The 5,474-nt window shown below is 41.2% G+C and overlaps 1 long non-coding RNA gene across 1 annotated transcript; it reads left to right on the forward strand.

Annotated features, from left to right (window-relative positions):
- Positions 1-248: 248 nt before the first annotated feature.
- Positions 249-2,566, forward strand: LOC131183132 (uncharacterized). Its single transcript, XR_009140390.1, has 2 exons — positions 249-595; positions 2,237-2,566. It is a non-coding gene; the product is annotated as an uncharacterized LOC131183132 (long non-coding RNA).
- Positions 2,567-5,474: the final 2,908 nt, after the last annotated feature.

The following is a 5,474-nucleotide window of genomic DNA, read 5'->3' on the forward strand; positions in this document are numbered from 1 at the left end:
ATTATAAAATAATTTTTGAGACTCCAGAGAAGGGTTATTGAGGTCCCTATGGCATTAGAATGCCAAGAAAATACCTAGAAAAATTTTTCAATCCAGATGCATAATTTTGACCCGTTAAGCCAAACGGAGGGCATTTTGGTCATTTCGCCTTCCGAGGTGATTTTTGGCCGACTTGTCCAGTTGAGTAAATAATTAATATAACATAAAATATGAAGAAACATTGCTAGAAATTAAATTTGAAATGAGTAGTGAAAGAAAAGAAAAAGAAAATCCAAAATAAAGCAAAAATGACATCATTTAAAAATTTTGACCAATCACAAATTAAGCCATCAATTGACTAATAAATAAAAAGACAAAATGAAGACTAAATAACCACAAATTCCAGCAGCTTCTTCCTCATTTCAGCCGTAGCCCTTTCTTTCCCAAAGCCTTCCACCATTGTTACTCACTTTAAGCTTAAATTTCCTTAAAATCTCACCATATTTCCCATAATTAGCTTCATAAAAACTGAATATCTACCCTAGCTAGAGTGCTTGGAAGTAAAAAGGAAGCAAGAATCTTGAAGTTGGCAAGAAAGAGACTTGGCTAAATTAAGGTTAGTGCTACACTTTTGTTCTCCCTCTTTTAATTTTAGTTAAAACATCATTTTGAGCAAAGAGATTTTAAGAAATTGAAATAAATTACATGTGTTAAGGGCATTTTCAATTTTTGGCAGCCCTATGGGAGATTGAGTTTGATTGTTTAACAAACTTAGAGTGGTTGAAAATCATGGTTAAGGTATTAAAATGCATGAAGATTGAACTAAGTATGTTAGACAAGGTTTATGAGTAAATTTAGTTGAACATTAGGATTTGGGAAGGTGAAATGGTGACTTAGCTTTGGAAATGGTTAGAGGACTTTTTAATGGTCAATTAGTGACCATTTTATGTAGGTTGACCCTAATTAGAACTGAAAAATGGGATGGTAAAGTGAAAGTATAAACTGCCCTATGGACAGCAGCATAGGGACTGAAATTTCAGTCCCTTTGCACTGCCATAACTTGGGCTGTTCTTGTCCAATTGATGTTTGGCCAATTGGACATGAAACTAGGCTTATAATGGCACATTTTTGCTGAAGAAACCATGCCCAAAAGACCAAAGCCAAAGGGTCAAAACTCAGCCACAATCCGGAACCCTGAAACTGCCTCTGCAGAATTTGACCAAATGAACAGTAACTGTTCATTTGGCCATACGTCACTGTAGATTTGGTCAATTGGTCTGAAATTTTTACAGCAACAAGTTAAGACATAGACAAACAACTTTCATGAAGGAACCTACCCGAAATTATGGCCAGAACCCATTCAACCAAGTGACTCAAGTCACTGTTCATGCACTGTAGATATGGTAAATTTCTGCAGACTGCATATCCGGACAGCTTGGGTTTTTGAGCCATATCTGGAGCTACAAAACTCCAAATGGAGTGATTCAAAAAAGGAAATTCAACTAGACAAAATAAGGAACAACTTTCATGTTTTACATTTCTTCAAATTCCCACAGTAACAGTGTCCAATGGAACAGTGAAGTTGACTCACCAAAACTGAAATTTTCTGCTTGTGTGGGTTACACTTTAAAATGGTATTAACACTTAATGCCAACAAGTTTTAAACACCAAATGTGGTATGTTGGGAGTGCCAAAGGCAATGTACACATTTTTATTTCAAAAGTCAACATTTTTGTTGACCAATGATGAATAGTGACACCAAAAAAGTTGAAATTCACAAATTGACAAATTTAAGAGTTTCAAATGCCCTAGTATACCTAACAAGATTGGTTTGGATAGTTTGGCATGCCAATAGGGTTCAGTTAGCAGTACTGCACATGGCAAAAATGCCATTCTGTGATTTCATGGCTTTTAGCCATTCTGACTTTGTATTGAGACTTAGCCTTGTGCCTGATATTATTTACACTTTGTTAGCCGCTCTGCACACAGGAGATACATATGTGACCGATGGTGTGACGGCCCGAGGTACTAGGTACCCAAAGGCGCTTTACCTGTTATCCACCCACTGTCTAGTGTAGGTTACTTGGGCAACCAAATGAATGAAATGAACCAAGTTACTGAATTAATGTATATATAACCATACTAAACAAATGAATCATATACATTCACTATACATTTATTTTCTTGCTATTTTCTTCTATTATATTATTGCACCACTAAGCATTATTGCTTAGCGCGTTGCTTTTGCCATGCGTAGGTACTGGAGATCCCGATCGTGAGCCCAGTAGACCACAGACTGGGTGAGTCCATCTGACAGTTCTGCTCAGTGTCCGTGTCACCTCACTACCTGCAGTGCATCGGTAGGGCACTAGGTGTCATTTTGTCATTTTGATATTTTGTAGCAGATTTGTATTTTCTCATATGTATTTGAACTCATGTAATATATTTTGATGGTTATGTAAATAATGAAAGTTATGACTATGAATGCAAGATTTAAGCATGTATTTATTGCTTGTATATGAGAAATGGATGTTGAGAAATGAAAAGGTTGTTGAAACCTGAAACTGAAAAATTGTTGAAACCTTGATATTGAGTTTTGTGATGATATTGAAGTTGAGAATGAATGAATTTGTTTATTGGAAGTGTTTCTAACAGGTTCCGAAGAACGGTTTTTCTCCATTTTTAGCCGGTACTCCGCCGGATCTTCTTTAAAATTTTCGGAACCTTAAATGAATAATACTTTTGATAAATGGCTTAAACAAATTGTATTTCATAAATTATATGCAAAAGTATGATATAAATTAATTGAGGAATATTAGAGTGTGCTGGTACACCGTGTGGCATTACTTACTCGCATATCGTACACGGGTAAGGGTGTCACATTTAGTGGTATCGAGCACGGTTTAGGCGTTCGGGCCTAGATTGAGTCCATACCATGCATTGCATTTGTAAGAGTCGAGGTGACACTAACGCAGATCTGTTTGTCTTTGTTAAATAGGATATGGACCCTTCATCGCAGAGGGCAGTCGAGGAGGAAGTGGAGAGTCATGCTCCACATGCAGCAGCTGAGACTGGGGGCATGAGAGAATCGCCCGCTCCAAGCAGAGCTGCTCGGCCTCCACAGCCATGTTCTAACAAATGGCCGACTTCTTTAGACAAATGGTCGGGTAATGCCAAAGACCACCACCACCACCACCAGCTCCACAGTAAATCACACTGAAAGGTTAAGAAAATTTGGGGCGTGGATTTCTATGGTAAGAGAGAAGATGACTCATGTAGAGAATTGGTTGAATAGAACAGCAGAGTACTAAAACAACTTCACCGCACTCCAGAGCAAAACACGAAGCCGCCATCTCTTTACTACAAGACGATGCTTATGAATGGTGGGACAACGTGTCTAGTGAAGTGCAAGTCAGAATTTGGGATTTCTTTCTCGGAATTCAAGAAGAAGTATGTGGGTACTGTATACCTAGAAGAGAGAAGAAGGGAATTTATTAACCTGAGGCAGAGACAAATGTCAGTGGCCGAATATGAGAAAGAATTCGTCCGATTAAGCCGCTACGGAAGGGAGATAGTCCCAAATGAAGCTGAAAGATGCAAGAGATTTGAAGAGGGACTAAATGATAACATCAAGATCCAGCTCACTGCCTTGGGAATCACCGAATTTACCAAGTTAGTGGAAGCTGCCATAAAGGTTGAAAAAGTGAGAATTAGTGAGTGGACTAGAAGAGAGAGACAAGAAGAGGACTGGTCGGGCCTAGTTCAGCTCCTGCATCAGGGAAGAAGTTTAAGGGTCCTCCTGCACAGAGTTCGGGTCAGCCACAGGGCCAGGGTCAGTCTCAGGGGCCCAGGCCACAGTTCACCCCTAGGAGAGGTCAGTCCACACCATCAGTGGGCAGCTCTCCAGGGATGGGGTGAGGGACCAGCCCGGCATCTTCTGCATGTCCACACTGTCAAAAATGGCATAAGGGGGAGTGTTGGAGAGTAACTGGTGCCTGCTTGAGATGTGGGTCAACAGAGCATCAGTTGAAGAACTGTCCACGCAGAACAACTACAGCTGCTCCAACACAAGCAGACAGACCTGCTCCTGCACCACCAAGGGGTAGAAGGTCCGTAAATCCGTGGGGACCATCTCGAGGCTCGCATCTGAGCCAGCAGAGAGGCCAGATAATAGACCACCTGCCAGAAATTATGCCTTGAGAGCTCAGGAGGAGCAAGATGCCCCGGACGTCATCAGGGGTACGTTCTCCCTCTACACTACACCTGTGCATGCATTGGTGGATCCAGGATCCACTCATTCATACATCTGCATCAACCTACCCGTAGAAAGGGGGATATTGGTAGGGGAGAGTGACCAAGATATTCTGGTCACTAATCCATTGGGCCACAGTGTGGTAGTGAACAAAGTGTACAAGGGTTGCCCTTTAAGGATTCAGGGGTATGAATTCTTGGCAGACCTGATTGAGTTGCCTTTCCATGAGTTTGACGTGATTTTGGGAATGGACTGGTTGTCACGTCATCAGGCAATAGTTGATTGCAAATTGAAGAGAATTTCTCTAAAAACTTCAGAGGGTAATGAGATCACAGTTGTGGGGGAAAGGACAGATTTCTTGTCCAATGTCATCTCAGCCACAGTTGCAAGAAGAATGATGAGAAAAGGCTGTGAAGCCTACCTAGCTCATGTGGTGGATACTAGGCAGGCTAAGCCAAACCTGAGTGACATACCCACAGTGAGAGACTTCCCAGAGGTATTTCCTGAAGAGTTACCTGGTTTGCCACCAGAAAGGGAAGTTGAATTTGCTATTGAGACACCGCTGCACAAAGACCCATTTCCATTGCTCCTTATAGGATGGCACCCATCGAATTGAGGGAGTTGAAAACTCGTTGCAAGAGTTGCTTGATAAGGGGTTCATACGCTGTGTCACCATGGGGAGCTCCGGTCTGTTTGTGAAAAAGAAGGATGGGACTTTGAGACTATGCATCGACACTGGCAGTTGAATAAAGTGATCGTGAAGAATAAATATCCGTTGCCTAGAATTGATGATCTGCTTGATCGCTTGAAGGGAGCAGAGTATTTTCCAAGATTGATCTCGCATCGTGGTATCATCGATTGAGGGTGAAGGATGCAGATGTGCTAAAGATCGCATTCAGACCCGTATGGGCATTATGAGTTTCTGGTGATGCCCTTTGGCTTAACAAATGCACCAGCGGCATTCATAGACCTTATGAACCGTATCTTTCATCCACACTTAGATCGGTTCGTAGTGGTCTTTATTGATGACATTTTGGTGTATTCCAAGACCAGGGAAGAACATGATGAGCATTTGAGGATTGTTCTGCAAACCCTGAAAGAAAAGAAGCTGTATGCTAAGTTATCCAAGTGTGACTTCTGGTTGGATGAGATTGCATTCCTTGGGAACTAATAGAAAAATAAATAGAAAAAAAAAGGTGCAGGGAGATGACATCATGCATGACATCATGCATGATGCCATAAA

This window comes from Hevea brasiliensis, chromosome 1 (genome assembly GCF_030052815.1).
Source record: "Hevea brasiliensis isolate MT/VB/25A 57/8 chromosome 1, ASM3005281v1, whole genome shotgun sequence".
Lineage (NCBI taxonomy): Eukaryota > Viridiplantae > Streptophyta > Magnoliopsida > Malpighiales > Euphorbiaceae > Hevea > Hevea brasiliensis.